Source organism: Pseudorca crassidens, unplaced genomic scaffold (assembly GCF_039906515.1).
Source record: "Pseudorca crassidens isolate mPseCra1 unplaced genomic scaffold, mPseCra1.hap1 Scaffold_50, whole genome shotgun sequence".
NCBI lineage: Eukaryota > Metazoa > Chordata > Mammalia > Artiodactyla > Delphinidae > Pseudorca > Pseudorca crassidens.
In genome coordinates this window covers 2,200,103-2,222,974 of record NW_027136302.1, presented here as the reverse complement: position 1 = coordinate 2,222,974, position 22,872 = coordinate 2,200,103, and positions in this window count along the sequence as shown.

The window sequence follows — 22,872 nt, the reverse complement described above, 5'->3', positions numbered from 1 at the left end:
GAGCAAATGAAGACCCTTTGAAGTCATATTGCATGGTACCCATTCCACGGGTCTCAACTCTCCAGGTTTAAGGTATTCTTCCTTCAGCTAAAACATGCATGTGGAGCCCAGAGTATGATCAACCATGTGAAGGGGAGACATGTTCAAATATGTCTCAGTTTTCCTCCCCTGGTACTCGGGTGCAACATTCCAGACGCTTTACTAACACTCTCCCCACTTGGAGAGTCAGCGCCTTTAACCTCCTGTTTGGCCCAGTTTGCAATTTCTGCGGAAGATGAACAGGAATAGCGAGAACCAATGAGAGACTAGCTGGAGGTGTCTGGACGGGCAAATTTAACTCTCATTTCCCACCAGGAAGAGGAATTAACCAAAGGCTCAGACTGCTGTGCCGGAACCAGATTAGGGCCTGAAGCCATCTTGCGGTGTTGGGGCCACGTCACAAGAAAGTGAGTTGAAGAAAGGAGCTCAGGGGCACTGTAATTCACAAACCTGCAGAGTTATAAATGACAGCTATCGTCCAAAAATATACTGAAGTAAGGCTGCCAAGAGGACTTGAAAGCGGGGCAGAATTGCAGGAAACCGATTTCAGGAGGTAGACTGGAATTGCATTGAAAGCATAGGAAAAGAGGCAGAACGTCCACAATGATGCACTTGGCCAAAAAGGGCGTATGCGTTTTTTCCTGAATATATTCAGGAAAAAACGCATACGCCCTTTTTGGCCAACCAAGCAAGCTTGCAAAGAAATCTGCACTACAATGAAGTCTCACTTCTCCCCGGTCAAAAGGGCCATCTGAAAAAATTGTAAAATCCAGAAAGGCAGGACAGGCCATGGAGAACTGGGAGCCTTGTTATGCTGATGGGCGGGATGTAAATTGCCAACAGACACTCGGGAGAAGTGTATGGTGTTTCCTGAAACATCTAAAAAACAAAGCAACAGAGCCTAGGGCACTTCCACTTATGGTCCTATAGCTTAGGGAAATTAAAATCAAAAAGACACAGGCACCCCAAAGTTTGCGACGCCTCTGTTTACAAGAACCTCGTTTACAGTACAAGTTCAACATCGCAGAAAGTGAAAAATGGATAAAGAACTTGTGGTACTTATGTACAATGCAGTATCATTCAGCAATGAAATCTATGTCATCAGGCCCTTAGCAGCACAATGAGTGGATTCAGGTATGATGATTCTAACTGAAATAAGTCACACAGAAAAAGAAACATCATAAGATATCAGTAATACACGGAATGTAAACTTGGCTACACAGGAACTGAATTACAGAACAGAACAGGGTCTCAAAATTAGAAAACCAACTTATGCTTGCTTAAGGGGAAAGGTGAGTTGGGGTGCTGCATAAAACCAGAGATTGAAATGAGCACAGATAAAGTTCCTTAAGCCAAATATGGAATAGACAAGAGCTACTCCTTGCTCAACGAAATGGACTCAACACAACATATTAAACGCCTAAGACTGTACCTGACTAGTAAGTATCTTAAAACCTATGGATTGCTATGTCTCCAAAAGAGAATCAAGCATGTGTACAGGGCCATAAACGCAGCAGTGATAGGATTGGAGAGGTTCGGTGAGCAAATGAAGACCCTTTGAAGTCATATTGCATGGTACCCATTTCACGGGTCTCAACTCTCCAGGTTTAAGGTATTCTTCCTTCAGCTAAAACATGCATGTGGAACCCAGAGTATGATCAACCGTGTGAAAGGGAGACGTGTTCAAATATGTCTCAGTTTTCCTCCCCTGGTACTCGGGTGCAACATTCCAGACGCTTTACTAAAACTCTCCCCACTTGGAGAGTCAGCACCTTTAACCTCCTGTTTGGCCCAGTTTGCAATTTCTGCGGAAGATGAACAGGAATAGGGAGAACCAATGAGAGACTAGCTGGAGGTGTCTGGACGGGCAAATTTAACTCTCATTTCCCACCAAGAAGAGGAAATAACCAAAGGCTCAGCGTGCCGTGCCGGAAGCAGAGTAGGGCCTAAAGCCATACTGCGGTGTTGCGGTCAGCTCAAAAGAAAGCGAGTTGAAAAAAGGAGCTCAGGGGCACTGTAATTCACAAACCTGCAGAGTTATAAATGACAGCTATCGTCCAAAAATATACTGAAGTAAGGCTGCCAAGAGGACTTGAAAGCGGGGCAGAATTGCAGGAAACCGATTTCAGGAGGTAGACTGGAATTGCATTGAAAGCATAGGAAAAGAGGCAGAACGTCCACAATGATGCACTTGGCCAAAAAGTGCGTATGCGTATTTTCCTGAATATATTCAGGAAAAAACGCATACGCCCTTTTTGGCCAACCAAGCAAGCTTGCAAAGAAATCTGCACTACAATGAAGTCTCACTTCCCCCCGGTCAAAAGGGCCATCTGAAAAAAGTGTAAAATCCAGAAAGGCAGGACAGGCCATGGAGAACTGGGAGCCTTGTTATGCTGATGGGCGGGATGTAAATTGCCAACAGACACTCGGGAGAAGTGTATGGTGTTTCCTGAAACATCTAAAAAACAAAGCAACAGAGCCTAGGGCACTTCCACTTATGGTCCTATAGCTTAGGGAAATTAAAATAAAAAAGACACAGCCACCCCAAAGTTTGGGCCGCCTCTGTTTACAAGAACCTCGTTTACCGTACAAGTTCAATATCACAGAAAGTGAAAAATGGATAAAGAACTTGTGGTACTTACGTACAATGTAGTATCACTCAGCAATGAAATCTATGTCATCAGTCCCATAGCAGCATAATGAGTGGATTCAGGTATGATGATTCTAACTGAAATAAGTCACACAGAAAAAGAAACATCATAAGATATCACTAACACACGGGATGTAAACTTGGCTACACAAGAACTGAATTACAGAACAGAACAGGGTCTCAAATTGAGAAAACCAACTTATGCTTGCTTAAGGGGAAAGTTGAGTTGAGGTGCTGCATAAAACCAGAGATTGAAATGAGCACAGATAAAGTTCCTTAAGCCAAATATGGAATAGACAAGAGCTACTCCTTGATCAACGAAATGGACTCAACACCCCATATTAAACGCCTAAGAATGTACGTGACTAGTAAGTATCTTAAAACCTATGGATTGCTATGTCTCCAAAAGAGAATCAAGCGTGTGTACAGGGGCATAAACGCAGCAGTGATAGGATTGGAGAGGTTCGGTGAGCAAATGAAGACCCTTTGAAGTCATATTGCATGGTACCCATTCCACGGGTTTCAACTACCCAGGTTTAAGGTATTCTTCCTTCAGCTAAAACATGCATGGGGAACCCAGAGTATGATCAACCATGTGAACGGGAGACGTGTTCAAATATGTCTCAGTTTTTGTCCCCTGGTACTCGGGTGCAACATTCCAGACGCTTTACTAACACTCTCCCCACTTGGAGAGTCAGCGCCTTTAACCTCCTGTTTGGCCCAGTTTGCAATTTCTGCGGAAGATGAACAGGAATAGCGAGAACCAATGAGAGACTAGCTGGAGGTCTCTGGACGGGCAAATTTAACTCTCATTTCCCACAAGGAAGAGGAAATAATCAAAGGCTTAGCGTGCCGTGCCGGAACCAGATTAGGGCCTGAAGCCATCCTGCGGTGTTGCGGACAGGTCACAAGAAAGCGAGTTGAAGAAAGGAGCTCAGGGGCACTGTAATTCACAAACCTGCAGAGTTATAAATGACAGCTATCGTCCAAAAATATACTGAAGTAAGGCTGCCAAGAGGACTTGAAAGCGGGGCAGAATTGCAGGAAACCGATTTCAGGAGGTAGACTGGAATTGCATTGAAAGCATAGGAAAAGAGGCAGAACGTCCACAATGATGCACTTGGCCAAAAAGGGCGTATGCGCTTTTTCCTGAATATATTCAGGAAAAAACGCATACGCACTTTTTGGCCAACCAAGCAAGCTTGCAAAGGAAATCTGCACTACAATGAAGTCTCAGTTCCCCCCAGTCAAAAGGGCCATCTGAAAAAAGTGTAAAATCCAGAAAGGCAGGACAGGCCATGGAGAACTGGGAGCCTTGTTATGCTGATGGGCGGGATGTAAATTGCCAACAGACACTCAGGAGAAGTGTATGGTGTTTCCTGAAACTTCTAAAAAACAAAGCAACAGAGCCTAGGGCACTTCCACTTATGGTCCTATAGCTTAGGGAAATTAAAATCAAAAAGACACCGCCACCCCCAAAGTTTGGGACGCCTCTGTTTACAAGAACCTCGTTTACAGTACAAGTTCAACATTGCAGAAAGTGAAAAATGGATAAAGAACTTGTGGTACTTACGTACAATGCAGTATCACTCAGCAATGAAATCTATGTCATCAGGCCCATAGCAGCATAATGAGTGGATTCAGGTACGATGATTCTAACTGAAATAAGTCACACAGAAAAAGAAACATCATAAGATATCAGTAATACACGGAATGTAAACTTGGCTACACAGGAACTGAATTACAGAACAGAACAGGGTCTCAAATTTAGAAAACCAACTTATGCTTGCTTAAGGGTAAAGGTGAGTTGGGGTGCTGCATAAAACCAGAGATTGAAATGAGCACAGATAAATTTCCTTAAGCCAAATATGGAATAGACAAGAGCTACTCCTTGCTCAACGAAATGGCCTCAACACCGCATATTAAATGCCTAAGAATGTACGTGACTAGTAAGTATCTTAAAACCTATGGATTGCTATGTCTCCGAAAGATAATCAAGCATGTGTACAGGGGCATAAACGCAGCAGTGACAGGATTGGAGAGGTTCGGTGAGCAAATGAAGACCCTTTGAAATCATATTGCATGGTACCCTTTCCATGGGTTTCAACTACCCAGGTTTAAGGTATTCTTCCTTCAGCTAAAACATGCATGTGGAACCTAGAGTATGATCAACCATGTGATCGGGAGACGTGTTCAAATATGTCTCAGTTTTCATACCCTGGTACTCGGGTGCAACATTCCAGACGCTTTACTGACACTCTCCCGACTTGGAGAGTCAGTCCCTTTAACCTCCTGTTTGGCCCAGTTTGCAATTTCTGCGGAAGATGAACAGGCATAGCGAGAACCAATGAGAGACTAGCTGGAGGTGTCTGGACGGGCAAATTTAACTCTCATTTCCCACTAGGAAGAGGAACTAACCAAAGGCTCAGACTGCTGTGCCAGAACCAGATTAGGGCCTGAAGCCATCCTGCGGTGTTGCGGCCAGCTCACAAGAAAGCGAGTTGAAGAAAGGAGCTCAGGGGCACTGTAATTCACAAACCTGCAGAGTTATAAATGACAGCTATCGTCCAAAAATATACTGAAGTAAGGCTGCCAAGAGGACTTGAAAGCGGGGCAGAATTGCAGGAAACCGATTTCAGGAGGTAGACTGGAATTGCATTGAAAGCATAGGAAAAGAGGCAGAACGTCCACAATGATGCACTTGGCCAAAAAGGGCGTATGCGTTTTTTCCTGAATATATTCAGGAAAAAACGCATACGCCCTTTTTGGCCAACCAAGCAAGCTTGCAAAGGAAATCTGCACTACAATGAAGTCTCACTTCCCCCCGGTCAAAAGGGCCATCTGAAAAAGTGTAAAATCCAGAAAGGCAGGACAGGCCATGGAGAACTGGGAGCCTTGTTATGCTGATGGGCGGGATGTAAATTGCCAACAGACACTCGGGAGAAGTGTATGGTGTTTCCTGAAACATCTAAAAAACAAAGCAACAGAGCCTAGGGCACTTCCACTTATGGTCCTATAGCTTAGGGAAATTAAAATCAAAAAGACACAGCCACCCCAAAGTTTGGGACGCCTCTCTTTACAAGAACCTCGTTTACAGTACAAGTTCAACATCACAGAAAGTGAAAAATGGATAAAGAAGTTGTGGTATTTACTTACAAAGCAATATCACTCAGCAATGAAATCTATGTCATCAGGCCCTCAGCAGCACAATGAGTGGATTCAGGTATGATGATTCTAACTGAAATAAGTCACACAGAAAAAGAAACATCATAAGATATCAGTAATACACGGAATGTAAACTTGGCTACACAGGAACTGAATTACAGAACAGAACAGGGTCTCAAATTTAGAAAACCAACTTATGCTTGCTTAAGGGGAAAGGTGAGTTGGGGTGCTGCATAAAACCAGAGATTGAAATGAGCACAGATAAAGTTCCTTAAGCCAAAAATGGAATAGACAAGAGCTACTCCTTGCTCAACGAAATGGACTCAACACCCCATATTAAACGCCTAAGAATGTACCGGACTAGTAAGTATCTTAAAACCTATGGATTGCTATGTCTCCGAAAGAGAATCAAGCATGTGTACAGGGGCATAAACGCAGCAGTGATAGGATTGGAGAGGTTCGGTGAGCAAATGAAGAACCTTTGAAGTCATATTGCATGGTACCCATTCCACGGGTTTCAACTACCCAGGTTTAAGGTATTCTTCCTTCAGCTAAAACATGCATGTGGAACCTAGAGTATGATCAACCATGTGATCGGGAGACGTGTTCAAACATGTCTCAGTTTTCGTACCCTGGTACTCAGGTGCAACATTCCAGACGCTTTACTGACACTCTCCCGACTTGGAGAGTCAGTCCCTTTAACCTCCTCTTTGGCCCAGTTTGCAATTTCTGCGGAAGATGAACAGGCATAGTGAGAACCAATGAGAGACTAGCTGGAGGTGTCTGGACGGGCAAATTTAACTCTCATTTCCCACCAGGAAGAGGAATTAACCAAAGGCTCAGCGTGCCGTGCCAGAACCAGATTAGGGCCTGAAGCCATCCTGCGGTGTTGCGGCCAGCTCACAAGAAAGCGAGTTGAAGAAAGGAGCTCAGGGGCACTGTAATTCACAAACCTGCAGAGTTATAAATGACACCTATCGTCCAAAAATATACTGAAGTAAGGCTGCCAAGAGGACTTGAAAGCGGGGCAAAATTGCAGGAGACCGATTTCAGGAGGTAGACTGGAATTGCATTGAAAGCATAGGAAAAGAGGCAGAACGTCCACAATGATGCACTTGGCCAAAAAGGGTGTATGCATTTTTTCCTGAATATATTCAGGAAAAAACGCATACGCCCTTTTTGGCCAACCAAGCAAGCTTGCAAAGGAAATCTGCACTACAATGAAGTCTCACTTCCCCCCGGTCAAAAGGGCCATCTGAAAAAAGTGTAAAATCCAGAAAGGCAGGACAGGCCATGGAGAACTGGGAGCCTTGTTTTGCTGATAGGCGGGATGTAAATTGCCAACAGACACTCGGGAGAAGTGTATGGTGTTTCCTGAAACATCTAAAACACAAAGCAACAGAACCTAGGGCACTTCCACTTATGGTCCTATAGCTTAGGGAAATTAAAATCAAAAAGACACAGCCACCCCAAAGTTTGGGACGCCTCTGTTTACAAGAACCTCGTTTACCGTACAAGTTCAATATCACAGAAAGTGAAAAATGGATAAAGAACTTGTGGTACTTACGTACAATGCAGTATCACTCAGCAATGAAATCTAGGTTATCAGGCCCGTAGAAGCATAATGAGTGGATTCAGGTACGATGATTCTAACTGAAATAAGTCACACAGGAAAAGAAACATCATAAGATATCACTAATACACGGAATGTAAACTTGGATACACAGGAACTGAATTACAAAACAGAAAAGGGTCTCAAATTTAGAAAAGCAACTTATGCTTGCTTAAGGGGAAAGGTGAGTTGGGGTGCTGCATAAAACCAGAGATTGAAATGAGCACAGATAAAGTTCCTTAAGCCAAATATGTAATAGACAAGAGCTACTCCTTGCTCAACGAAATGGACTCAACACCCCATATTAAATGCCTAAGAATGTACCTGACTAGTAAGTATCTTAAAAGCTATGGATTGCTATGTCTCCGAAAGGGAACCAAGCGTGTGTACAGGGGCATAAACGTAGCAGTGATAGGATTGGAGAGGTTCGGTGAGCAAATGAAGACCCTTTGAAGTAATATTGCATGGTACCCATTCCACGGGTCTCAACTCTCCAGGTTTCAGGGATTCTTCCTTCAGCTAACACATGCATGTGGAACCCAGAGTATGATCAACCATGTGATCGGGAGACGTGTTCCAATATGTCTCAGTTCTCGTCCCCTGGTACTCGGGTGCAACATTCCAGACGCTTTACTAACACTCTCCCGACTTGGAGAGTCAGTGCCTTTAACCTCCTGTTTGGCCCAGTTTGCAATTTCTGCGGAAGATGAACAGGAATAGGGAGAACCAATGAGAGACTAGCTGGAGGTGTCTGGACGGGCAAATTTAACTCTCATTTCCCACCAGGAAGAGGAATTAACAAAAGGCTCAGCATGTCGTGCCGGAACCAGATTAGGCCCTGAAGCAATCCTGCGGTGTTGCGGCCAGCTCACAAGAAAGCGAGTTGAAGAAAGGAGCTCAGGGGCACTGTAATTCACAAACCTGCAGACTTATAAATGACAGCTATCGTTCAAAAATATACTGAAGTAAGGTTGCCAAGAGGACTTGAAAGCGGGGCAGAATTGCAGGAAACCGATTTCAGGAGGTAGACTGGAATTGCATTGAAAGCATAGGAAAAGAGGGAGAACGTCCACAATGATGCACTTGGCCAAAAAGGGCGTATGGTTTTTTCCTGAATATATTCAGGAAAAAACGCATACGCCCTTTTTGGCCAACCAAGCAAGCTTGCAAAGGAAATCTGCACTACAATGAAGTCTCACTTCCCCCCGGTCAAAAGGGCCATCTGAAAAAAGTGTAAAATCCAGAAAGGCAGGACAGGCCATGGAGAACTGGGAGCCTTGTTATGCTGATGGGCGGGATGTAAATTGCCAACAGACACTCGGGAGAAGTGTATGGTGTTTCCTGAAACATCTAAAAAACAAAGCAACAGAGCCTAGGGCACTTCCACTTATGGTCCTATAGCTTAGGGAAATTAAAATCAAAGAGACACAGCCTCCCCAAAGTTTGGGATGCCTCTGTTTACAAGAACCTCGTTTACCGTACAAGTTCAATATCACAGAAAGTGAAAAATGGATAAAGAACTTGTGGTACTTACGTACAATGCAGTATCACTCAGCAATGAAATCTATGTCATCAGGCCCGTAGCAGCATAATGAGTGGATTCAGGTACGATGATTCTAACTGAAATAAGTCACACAGAAAAAGAAACATCATAAGATATCACTAATACACGGAATGTAAACTTGGCTACACAGGAACTGAATTCCAAAACAGAACAGGGTCTCAAATTTAGAAAAGCATCTTATGCTTGCTTAAGGGGAAAGGTGATTTCGGGTGCTGCATAAAACCAGAGATTGAAATGAGCACAGATAAAGTTCCTTAAGCCAAATATGGAATAGACAAGAGCTACTCCTTGCTCAGCGAAATGGACTCAACACCCCATATTAAACGCCTAAGAATGTACCTGACTAGTAAGTATCTTAAAACCTATGGATTGCTATGTCTCCAAAAGAGAATCAAGCGTGTGTACAGGGGCATAAGCGCAGCAGTGATAGGATTGGAGAGGTTCGGTGAGCAAATGAAGACCCTTTGAAGTCATATTGCATGGTACCCATTCCACGGGTCTCAACTCTCCCGGTTTAAGGTATTCTTCCTTCAGCTAAAACATGCATGTGGAACCCAGAGTATGATCAACCGTGTGAACGGGAGACGTGTTCAAATATGTCTCAGTTTTGGTCCCCTGGTACTCGGGTGCAACATTCCTGACGCTTTACTAACACTCTCCCCACTTGGAGAGTCAGCGCCTTTAACCTCCTGTATGGCCCAGTTTGCAATTTCTGTGGAAGATGAACAGGAATAGGGAGAACCAATGAGAGACTAGCTGGAGGTGTCTGGACGGGCAAATTTAACTCTCATTTCCCACCAGGAAGAGGAAATAACCAAAGGCTCAGCGTGCCGTGCCGGAACCAGATTAGGGCCTGAAGCCATCCTGCGGTGTTGCGGCCAGCTCAAAAGAAAGCGAGTTGAAGAAAGGAGCTCAGGGGCACTGTAATTCACAAACCTGCAGAGTTATAAATGACAGCTATCGTCCAAAAATATACTGAAGTAAGGCTGCCAAGAGGACTTGAAAGCGGGGCAGAATTGCAGGAAACCGATTTCAGGAGGTAGACTGGAATTGCATTGAAAGCATAGGAAAAGAGGCAGAACGTCCACAATGATGCACTTGGCCAAAAAGGGCGTATGCGTTTTTTCCTGAATATATTCAGGAAAAAACGCATACGCCCTTTTTGGCTAACCAAGCAAGCTTGCAAAGGAAATCTGCACTACAAGGAAGTCTCACTTCCCCCCGGTCAAAAGGGCCATCTGAAAAAAGTGTAAAATCCAGAAAGGCAGGACAGGCCATGGAGAACTGGGAGCCTTGTTATGCTGATGGGCGGGATGTAAATTGCCAACAGACACTCGGGAGAAGTGTATGGTGTTTCCTGAAACATCTAAAAAGCAAAGAAACAGAGCCTAGGGCACTTCCACTTATGGTCCTATAGCTTAGGGAAATTAAAATAAAAAAGACACAGCCACCCCAAAGTTTGGGACGCCTCTGTTTACAAGAACCTCGTTTACCGTACAAGTTCAATATCACAGAAAGTGAAAAATGGATAAAGAACTTGTGGTACTTACGTACAATGCAGTATCACTCAGCAATGAAATCTATGTCATCAGGCCCGTAGCAGCATAATGAGTGGATTCAGGTACGATGATTCTAACTGATATAAGTCACACAGAAAAAGAAACATCATAAGATATCACTAATAAACGGAATGTAAACTTGGCTACACAGGAACTGAATTCCAAAACAGAACAGGGTCTCAAATTTAGAAAACCAACTTATGCTTGCTTAAGGGGAAAGGTGAGTTCGGGTGCTGCATAAAACCAGACATTGAAATGAGCACAGATAAAGTTCCTTAAGCCAAATATGGAATAGACAAGAGCTACTCCTTGCTCAACGAAATGGACTCAACACCCCATATTAAACGCCTAAGAATGTACCTGACTAGTAAGGATCTTAAAACCTATGGATTGCTATGTCTCCAAAAGAGAATCAAGCATGTGTACAGGGGCATAAACGCAGCAGTGATAGGATTGGAGAGGTTCGGTGAGCAAATGAAGACCCTTTGAAGTCATATTGCATGGTACCCATTCCACGGGTTTCAACTACCCAGGTTTAAGGTATTCTTCCTTCAGCTAAAACATGCATGTGGAACCTAGAGTATGATCAACCATGTGATCGGAGACATGTTCAAATATGTCTCAGTTTTCGTACCCTGGTACTCAGGTGCAACATTCCAGACGCTTTACTAACACTCTCCCCACTTGGAGAGTCAGCGCCTTTAACCTCCTGTTTGGCCCAGTTTGCAATTTCTGCGGAAGATGAACAGGAATAGCGAGAACCAATGAGAGACGAGCTGGAGGTGTCTGGACGGGCAAATTTAACTCTCATTTCGCACCAGGAAGAGGAATTAACCAAAGGCTCAGCGTGCCGGGCCGGAACCAGATTAGGGCCTGAAGCCATCCTGCGGTGTTGCGGCCAGGTCACAAGAAAGCGAGTTGAAGAAAGGAGCGCAGGGGCACTGTAATTCACAAACCTGCAGAGTTGTAAATGACAGCTATCGTCCAAACATATACTGAAGTAAGGCTGCCAAGAGGACTTGAAAGCGGGGCAGAATTGCAGGAAACCGATTTCAGGAGGTAGACTGGAATTGCATTGAAAGCATAGGAAAAGAGGCAGAACGTCCACAATGATGCACTTGGCCAAAAAGGGCGTATGCGTTTTTTCCTGAATATATTCAGGAAAAAACGCATACGCCCTTTTTGGCCAACCAAGCAAGCTTGCAAAGGAAATCTGCACTACAATGAAGTCTCACTTCCCCCCGGTCAAAAGGGCCATCTGAAAAAAGTGTAAAATCCAGAAAGGCAGGACAGGCCATGGAGAACTGGGAGCCTTGTTATGCTGATGGGCGGGATGAAAATTCCCAACAGACACTGGGGAGAAGTGTATGGTGTTTCCTGAAACATCTAAAAAACAAAGCAACAGAGCCTAGGGCACTTCCACTTATGGTCCTATAGCTTAGGGAAATTAAAATAAAAAAGACACAGCCACCCCAAAGTTTGGGACGCCTCTGTTTACAAGAACCTCGTTTACAGTACAAGTTCAACATCGCAGATAGTGAAAAATGGATAAAGAAGTTGTGGTATTTACTTACAAAGCAATATCACTCAGCAATGAAATCTATGTCATCAGGCCCTTAGCAGCACAATGAGTGGATTCAGGTGTGATGATTCTAACTGAAATAAGTCACACAGAAAAAGAAACATCATAAGATATCAGTAATACACGGAATGTAAACTTGTCTACACAGGAACTGAATTACAGAACAGAACAGGGTCTCAAATTTAGAAAAGCAACTTATGCTTGCTTAAGGGTAAAGGTGAGTTGGGGTGCTGCATAAAACCAGAGATTGAAATGAGCACAGATAAAGTTCCTTAAGCCAAAAATGGAATAGACAAGAGCTACTCCTTGCTCAACGAAATGGACTCAACACCGCATATTAAATGCCTAAGAATGTACCTGACTAGTAAGTATCTTAAAACCTATGGATTGCTATGTCTCCAAAAGAGAATCAAGCATGTGTACAGGGGCATAAACGCAGCAGTGATAGGATTGGAGAGGTTCAGTGTGCAAATGAAGACCCTTTGAAGTCATATTGCATGGTACCCATTCCACGGGTTTCAACTACACAGGTTTAAGGTATTCTACCTTCAGCTAAAACATGCATGTGGAAACTAAAGTATGATCAACCATGTGATCGGGAAACGTGTTCAAATATGTCTCAGTTTTTGTACCCTGGTACTCGGGTGCAACATTCCAGACGCTTTACTAACACCCTCCCGACTTGGAGAGTCAGTCCCTTTAACCTCCTGTTTGGCCCAGTTTGCAATTTCTGTGGAAGATGAACAGGAATAGCGAGAACCAATGAGAGACTAGCTGGAGGTGTCTGGATGGGCAAATTTAACTCTCATTTCCCACCAGGAAGAGGAATTAAACAAAGGCTCAGCGTGCCGTGCCGGAACCAGATTAGGGCCTGAAGCCATCCTGCGGTGTTGCGGCCAGCTCAAAAGAAAACGAGTTGAAGAAAGGAGCTCAGGGGCACTGTAATTCACAAACCTGCAGAGTTATAAATGACAGCTATCGTCCAAAAATATACTGAAGTAAGGCTGCCAAGAGGACTTGAAAGCGGGGCAGAATTGCAGGAAACCGATTTCAGGAGGTAGACTGGAATTGCATTGAAAGCATAGGAAAAGAGGCAGAACGTCCACAATGATGCACTTGGCCAAAAAGGGCGTATGTGTTTTTTCCGGAATATATTCAGGAAACAACGCATACACACTTTTTTGCCAACCAAGCAAGCTTGCAAAGGAAATCTGCACTACAATGAAGTCTCACATCCCCCCAGTCAAAAGGGCCATCTGAAAAAAGTGTAAAATCCAGAAAGGCAGGACAGGCCATGGAGAATTGGGAGCCTTGTTATGCTGATGGGCGGGATGTAAATTGCCAACAGACACTTGGGAGAAGTGTATGGTGTTTCCTGAAACATCTAAAAAACAAAGCAACAGAGCCTAGGGCACTTCCACTTATGGTCCTATAGCTTAGGGAAATTAAAATCAAAAAGACACAGCCACCCCAAAGTTTGGGACGCCTCTGTTTACAAGAACCTCGTTTACAGTACAAGTTCAACATCGCAGAAAGTGAAAAATGGATAAAGAAGTTGTGGTATTTACTTACAAAGCAATATCACTCAGCAATGAAATCTATGTCATCAGGCCCTTAGCAGCACAATGAGTGGATTCAGGTATGATGATTCTAACTGAAATAAGTCACACAGAAAAAGAAACATCATAAGATATCAGTAATACACGGAATGTAAACTTGGCTACACAGGAACTGAATTACAGAACAGAACAGGGTCTCAAATTTAGAAAACCAACTTATGCTTGCTTAAGGGGAAAGGTGAGTTGGGGTGCTGCATAAAACCAGAGATTGAAATGAGCACAGATAAAGTTCCTTAAGCCAAATATGGAATAGACAAGAGCTACTCCTTGCTCAATGAAATGGACTCAAAACCCCATATTAAACGCCTAAGAATGTACCTGACTAGTAAGTATCTTAAAACCTATGGATTGCTATGTCTCTGAAAGAGAATCAAGCGTGCGTACAGGGGCATAAACGCAGCAGTGATAGGATTAGAGATGTTCGGTGAGCAAATGAAGAACTTTTGAAGTCATATTGCATGATACCCATTCCACGGGTCTCAACTCTCCAGGTTTCAGGGATTCTTCCTTCAGCTAAAACATGCATGTGGAACCCAGAGTATGATCAACCATGTGATCGGGAGACGTGTTCCAATATGTCTCAGTTTTCGTCCCCTGGTACTCGGGTGGAACATTCCAGACGCTTTACTAACACTCTCCCCAATTGGAGAGTCAGTGCCTTTAACCTCCTGTTTGGCCCTGTTTGCAATTTCTGTGGAAGATGAACAGGAATAGGGAGAACCAATGAGAGACTAGCTGGAGGTGTCTGGACGGGCAAATTTAACTCTCATTTCCCACCAGGAAGAGGAATTAATTAAAGGCTCAGCGTGTGATACCGGAACCAGATTAGGGCCTGAAGCAATCCTGCGGTGTTGCGGCCAGGTCACAAGAAAGCGAGTTGAAGAAAGGAGCTCAGGGGCACTGTAATTCACAAACCTGCAGAGTTATAAATGACAGCTATCGTCCAAAAATATACTGAAGTAAGGCTGCCAAGAGGACTTGAAAGCGGGGCAGAATTGCAGGAAACCGATTTCAGGAGGTAGACTGGAATTGCATTGAAAGCATAGGAAAAGAGGCAGAACGTCCACAATGATGCACTTGGCCAAAAAGGGCGTATGCGTTTTTTCCTGAATATATTCAGGAAAAAACGCATACGCCCTTTTTGGCCAACCAAGCAAGCTTGCAAAGGAAATCTGCACTACAATGAAGTCTCACTTCCCCCCGGTCAAAAGGGCCACCTGAAATAAGTGTAAAATCCAGAAAGGCAGGACAGGCCATGGAGAACTGGGAGCCTTGTTATGCTGATGGGCGGGATGTAAATTGCCAACAGACACTCGGGAGAAGTGTATGGTGTTTCCTGAAACATGTAAAACACAAAGCAACAGAGCCTAGGGCACTTCCACTTATGGTCCTATAGCTTAGGGAAATTAAAATCAAAAAGACACAGCCACCCCAAAGTTTGGGACGGCTCTGTTTACAAGAACCACGTTTACGGTACAAGTTCAATATCGCAGAAAGTGAAAAATGGATAAACAAGTTATGGTACTTACGTACAATGCAATATCACTCAGCAATGAAATCTCTGTCATCAGACCCGAAGCTGCATAATGAGTGGATTCAGGTACGATGATTCTAACTGAAATAAGTCACACAGGAAAAGAAACATCATAAGATATCACTAATACACGGAATGTAAACTTGGATACACAGGAACTGAATTACAAAACAGAAAAGGGTCTCAAATTTAGAAAAGCAACTTATGCTTGCTTAAGGGGAAAGGTGAGTTGGGGTGCTGCATAAAACCAGAGATTGAAATGAGCACAGATAAAGTTCCTTAAGCCAAATATGTAATAGACAAGAGCTACTCCTTGCTCAACGAAATGGACTCAACACCCCATATTAAATGCCTAAGAATGTACCTGACTAGTAAGTATCTTAAAAGCTATGGATTGCTATGTCTCCGAAAGGGAACCAAGCGTGTGTACAGGGGCATAAACGTAGCAGTGATAGGATTGGAGAGGTTCGGTGAGCAAATGAAGACCCTTTGAAGTAATATTGCATGGTACCCATTCCACGGGTCTCAACTCTCCAGGTTTCAGGGATTCTTCCTTCAGCTAACACATGCATGTGGAACCCAGAGTATGATCAACCATGTGATCGGGAGACGTGTTCCAATATGTCTCAGTTCTCGTCCCCTGGTACTCGGGTGCAACATTCCAGACGCTTTACTAACACTCTCCCGACTTGGAGAGTCAGTGCCTTTAACCTCCTGTTTGGCCCAGTTTGCAATTTCTGCGGAAGATGAACAGGAATAGGGAGAACCAATGAGAGACTAGCTGGAGGTGTCTGGACGGGCAAATTTAACTCTCATTTCCCACCAGGAAGAGGAATTAACAAAAGGCTCAGCATGTCGTGCCGGAACCAGATTAGGCCCTGAAGCAATCCTGCGGTGTTGCGGCCAGCTCACAAGAAAGCGAGTTGAAGAAAGGAGCTCAGGGGCACTGTAATTCACAAACCTGCAGACTTATAAATGACAGCTATCGTTCAAAAATATACTGAAGTAAGGTTGCCAAGAGGAGTTGAAAGCGGGGCAGAATTGCAGGAAACCGATTTCAGGAGGTAGACTGGAATTGCATTGAAAGCATAGGAAAAGAGGGAGAACGTCCACAATGATGCACTTGGCCAAAAAGGGCGTATGTGTTTTTTCCTAATATACGCCCTTTTTGGCCAACCAAGCAAGCTTGCAAAGGAAATCTGCACTACAATGAAGTCTCACTTCCCCCTGGTCAAAAGGGCCATGTGAGAAAAGTGTAAAATCCAGAAAGGCAGGACAGGCCATGGAGAACTGGGAGCCTTGTTATGCTGATGGGCGGGATGTAAATTGCCAACAGACACTCGGGAGAAGTGTATGGTGTTTCCTGAAACATCTAAAAAACAAAGCAACAGAGCCTAGGGCACTTCCACTTATGGTCCTATAGCTTAGGGAAATTAAAATCAAAAAGACACAGCCCCCCCCACAGTTTGGGACGCCTCTGTTTACAAGAACCTTGTTTACGGTACAAGTTCAATATCGCAGAAAGTGAAAAATGGATAAAGAAGTTGTGGTACTTATGTACAATGCAAAATCACTCAGCCATGAAATCTATGTCATCAGGCCCGTAGCAGCATAATGAGTGGATTCAGGTATGATGATTCTAACTGAAATAAGTCACACAGAAAAAGAAACATCATAAGATATCACTAATACACGGAATGTGAACTTGGCTACACATGAACTAAATTACAAAACAGAACAGGGTCTCAAGTTCAGAAAACCAACTTATGCTTGCTTAAGGGGGAAAGTGAGTTGGGGTGCTGCATAAAACCAGAGTTTGAAATTAGCACAGATACCATTCAATAAGCCAAATATGTAATAGACAAGACCTACCCCTTGCTCAACAAAATGGACTCAACAATGAGGTATCACCTCACACCTGATAGAATGGGCATCATGAGAAAATCTACAAACAAAAATGCTGGAAAGGGTGTGGAGAAAAGGAACCCTCTTCCACTATTGTTGGGAATATAAATTGATACAGTCACTATGGAGAACAATATGGAGTTTCTTAAGAAACTAACAATAGAATTACCATATGATACTGCAATCCCAGTACTGGACATATACCCAGACAAAACCATAAATCAAAACGAGACATTCACCGCAATGTTCATTGCATCACTATTTACAATATCGAGGTAATGGAAGCAACCTAAATGCCCACAGACAGACGAATGCATAAAGCTGTGGTACATATATAAAATGGAATATTACTAAGCCATGAAAAGGAATGAAATTGGGTCATTTGTAGAGACGTCGATGGATCTAGAGACTGTCATACAGAGTGAAGTAAGTCAGAAAGAGAAAAACAAATCTTGTATATTCATGCATATATGTGGAACCTAGAAAAACTGTACAGATTAACCATTTTGCAAGGCATAAATAGAGCAACAGATGTAGACAACAAATGTATGGACAACAAGGGGGGAAAGCTGTTGGGGGGGTGGTGGTGGGAGGAGTTGAGAGACTGGGATTGGCATGTATACATTTATATGTATAAAATAGATAACCAATAAGAACCTGCTGTATAAAAATATAAAATAAAATTCAAAATTAAAAAGAAATAAAATTTAAAAAATAAAACAGAAAAAACAATTATTCCCTTCACATACATGTATTTATATGAATAAATTATTTCCATGCTTATATCTGTAAATACAAAAAAGAGGAATAAAATCTACCTTGAACCAAAAACGAAAAAGAGAAAAAAAACACAGAACCCACCAGTTCCACAGAGGAAAACCGTATCAGGGCACTTGCTCCAGTTGTAAACAATTCTGAAGTTGGCCAGTGGTGGGGAATCGTCTCCCATTCAGCCAGCAGCCCCCACGCAACAAGCGTCCTCATTGCAAAGCTGGGGCACCGTGCCGAGGCATCTGTGAGTAAACGTGAGCTGAGCCCCAGGCCAGTTGCTGCTGAACTATTCCCACCCGTCCCAGGTAAAACACCTGAATATATACAAGGACTTGAAAGCCTAGAGGAAGGGCCATAGAGCCACACGAGTGACAGCATGCCGGCCGACTTGGTGCCTGCAGGCCAGCCAGGATGGTCCTGGCCCTGGGTGCTCTTCTGGAAGATTTCCATTTCCCTGCCTGAGATACCCGTCCTGTCCCTGCCCCCACTGCTTTTTTCCTTCCTCACCTCTGCCCAGGGAGAAATTCCAGCAGCAGGTATGGGTGACACATCCTCTTCTTTAGCAGGTGGCAGCCTGGCAACTGCTGCAGAAAGTCCAGCAGAGCCCCACTCACAGTGGGCCACCCACAAAGCCGTGGCCTCTCACTCCCTCCCACCAGCCCAGCCCCGAGACTGCTGACAGGGCAGAGAAAATGGCGTCAGGCACGGCTGCAGGGGCTCTTGCTGCCTGGAGTGGTATTTATATTGATCTCAACCCAGGCACACCTGGGGAGGGCTGGCCCGCACGGTAAGGCTGCCCAGGTCAGCCAATCATCACCCCTCAGGGGCTCACAGTTGCAGAAAATGGAACTTGCTGAACCAGCCAGGTCCAAGGAACAGGTGTGGGCTCCTGAGAGTCAGGATAGACAAGGGGCTGCAGCTTTGGCTTATTTTCTAATCATTTTATCTGGCCCATGAGTGGGAGACAACTTCAAGAAAACCCTCTCCTTATGAGAGGAACCCAGGAGTCAGGGAGAGGAGGGGTGGGTGGTGGTTGGAGACAGAGGCCTGGTGCCCCGGGTGCAGTGGAAGTCTCTGGAAGACCAGGTGGAGGGAGGCCGCACAGAGTGATGCCCAGGGTCACAGACCTGTCGCAGCTGCTGTTTGTTAGTTCAAGTCCTGCTCTGAGGTGCTCTGTGCCAGCTCTGATTGACAGGTGAGCTGGGGGTGCTCTGCAATGAGGGCTATGTGCACGGTTCCTGTGTGCCCAGCCCTGCCACGGTACCTGCAAGGGTAGCTCTGTATCCTGGGAAGGGCCTGACCACGAGAGCCCCGTGGGCTGGGGTGGGGGTGGGGTACCTGCCCAGGTGAGCTCCATATTCTGGGATTGGTCTGACCACGAGAGCCCCATGGGCTGCTGGGGACCTGGTAAAGGATGTCAGGACAGTCAGTGAAGCCACCGAGGATATACCTCCAGTTGCTCCTAATTCCTACACCCTGCTGGTCATTCTACCAACCACCAGGACATGGTATTCTGTATTAGTCTTCAATGATGCCTTCTTTTGTATTCCATTAGTCCCAGAGTCACAAGAAATTTTGGCTTGTGAGTGGCAGGACTCAACATACAACTAAAACAATACTTCCGGGCCGTCTTGCCCCAAGGGTGCAAAAATTCCCACACCATCTTTGGGGAAAGCTTAGCTAAAGACCTAAAAGTTCTACCTCTGGAAAAGGAAACCCTCCTTCAGTACGCAGACGACATTCTGATCGCCAGCCCTACTAAGGAGGCCTCTGAACTACCAAGCCAATAAAGGATAGAAGTTGTCCAAGAAAAAGCTCAAATATCACAGACTGCGGTGACCTGCCTGGGCTTCATTCTCACAGAAGGTCGGAGAAGCCCATCCCAGGAAAGGGAAGAAACCATTTGCAGCCTTACCCCTTTCTAAAACTAGAAGACAGCTTAGGGGTTCCTGGGGAGGCCAGGGTTTGCTGCTTCTGGATCCCTAACTACAGTCTACTAGCTGGGCCTCTATATGAAACACTGAAAGGAAAAGATGATGATCCTTTTGAATAGAATCCAGAAGTGGCCTTTCAAGAATGGAAAGAGCAGTCAATTCAGACCCTTGCCCTGGAACTCCCTAATTTAGCTAAACCCTTTGACCTTTACATTCCCGGTGAAAGGTGAATCGCCATTGGAGAATTAGTGCAAAAACTGGGACCACTTGAAATGGAACAATGCAAGAATGCCATCCAGGTAGGATAAACTACGGTCACCAAGGGGCTTGGCCCACTGCCGCATCTGGCCAAGATACTGGCGGTATCTAAAAACCTGGAAATCAGCAGCCCAAAAGGCCACCTCCCTCCTAAGGGAAAAGGACCCCACGTGGTGATCCTAACCACCAACCATGCCCTGAAGTTGCAGGGTTCGCTCCGTGGGCACACCGACCTCGAGTGAGGAGGCCCTCCAACTCCAACATCCAGAGAGATAACCGGGGGCAACAGGGCACCATGACGATTCGTGTGAACATCACTTGACCTGGAGTTTCTCTCATAAAACAACAAGAGTGTGTCCCAAAAGAGTAGACTACTGCTTGCAGGACTTACTGCACCCAGAGGGGAGCTAATAATCTTGGCGGGGGAACCGTATATCACACTGTCACCATAGAAAAGCCTACAGACACCGTGATGATGGTGGCTAATAAGACCGGCTGGACTCCTGTTTACTTCAAAAGGCTGTTGACTCAGTGGTCATCATGGTCCTTGATCACCACTGACCCTGGACTGTCTGGGAGTTGAGCGGGCAGGGCTCTGACACCTGGTGCTGTTTGTACGTTAATTCAGGGGCCTAATTGAAGAAAGCGCAGACTACTGGTCAGAGCATCTAGGCTGGCAGAAACGGTCAGCCTAAGGTGGCCGAACAAATGTGGGGCGGGGTGAAACCGGCCCCCACAGCGTCTCTGCACATCTCTTTCCTGGACCCTTAAAGGTCATTAGAATCTATAACACTTCCAATGCTGGTGCTCAGGTGGACGAGCAGGGAGGCAGGGGGCCTGGGGACAATCAACGTCACCTGGAGGCTGCTGGGGAGAAGCTCTGACCCTCGCCCCCGGGTATTAGGGTTCCCAACTCAGCACTCAGCAGTTACAGAAGAAGTGTCTGCACCCTCAGCACTCCAAGAATGAGGAACGGGACAAAAGGCAGAGGAGGGGTTTGTCCCCAGCAAAGCCCATTAAAAATCCCTGGGAGATAAAAATAGAATCTGGGCAATAAAGTCAAGTCTAACCTTTTTTATCCTTTGTGCTTTGTCTAATTTCACGTGCTCCTAGGGTCCCGCATGCAGAGGTTCCACACCCGGCACTTCAGACCAGATTTCCTAGTGCAGAATGGCTGGGTCGACACCTCAGCTCCTGGGGCCCAGTGCAGACTCCACGATATAGAGCCTGAGCTGCAGCCAACCTGGCCCTCGAGAGCTCCGCCCCCTCCCTCCCACTGACTCTGACAGGATCTCTACACAGCAGCCCAGCCCACAGCCCACGGGGTAGTGCATGCTCTCACCTCTCCATTCTCTGATCAAAATATAAAGTTTCCTTTGCTTGTGAACCAAACTCAGTCTCGATCTGTTGGCCCCAATGACACTGGGCAGGGGGACACTTGTTGGGGTCCACTCTGGAGGATCAGTAACAGAAATTGAGACTATTGTAACCTCAAAGAACAGATGTGTGAGCCAAACTGTAGTTAACATAGAACAGTGTATAAGGCTCGGGTAAAATAAGATGTTTCTAACACTTCCATTTGATATTTCCATCACTTTATTATAAGCAAGTTCAGTGAAAAGGTTTGTCTTATTTGTCAGGTCAATATTAGAGAAACGAAGTGATTTCTTTCCAAGGATGTACATCTAATAATCTTGGTTAAAGCTTCAATCTTGTTTTAAATGCTTTTCCATTGAAAATGATACCTCTCTTTCAGTTCCCCCATTTCTGAGAAGTATAAAATCTTATAATTTATTATTACCAAAGGGGAAAGGTGGGAGGAGGGATAAATTAACAGTTTGGGATTAACACATACACACTGCTATGTATAAAATAGATCATCAACAAGGAACTACTGTATAGCACAGGGAACTACACTCAACATTTTGCAATAACCTATAAGGGGAAATAATCTGAAAAAGAATAGATATTTTTATTGACATCATCTATCAATGACAGTTAAAGTGTAACCTAAGGGAAGCTGGTGGTGAGTGCTTCTGACCCTGAAGACTTCAATCATCTAAAGTTTGGACTCTGCCTACTTCCCAAGGCCCTTAATGAACATATGTGTAGCCGTAGCTTAAAAAATTCCCCAGTTTGGGTTTCGGGGAGACACTGATTTTGAAAAAGCCCTGGTGTTCTCCTTACATGAATGGGACTCTTCCTACTGCTAAAACATGTCTGTCACACCCAGAGGATGGTATACCGTCTGATCGGGAAGAGTTTGGAAAAGGCATCTCATCTCCTCATCTCCTGGTGCTCGGGTTCACCCCTCCAGCGTCTTTACTAACAGTCTCCCCACTTGGAGATGTCAGCACTGTCAACATCCTGTTGCGTACAGTTTGGAATTTGTCCAGAGGATGAAGCGGAAGGATGAGGAACAATGAGAGACAAGTCCTAGGTGTTCAGACAGGCACATGTCACTCTAATTTCCAATCAGGAAGACGAATTGACCAAAGGCTAGGGTTGCCCATGGAAACAGTATAGGGCTTGAGGAAATCCCGCTGCTTTGTGGCCAGTTCCCATAAACACAAGTTGAACAATGGAACTCAGGGGCAGTAAAATTCACGAAACTGCAGAGTTGAAAATATCCATCACTGAAAAATGTCTTGAGGAAAGTCAGAGAAAAGGACTTGTAAGC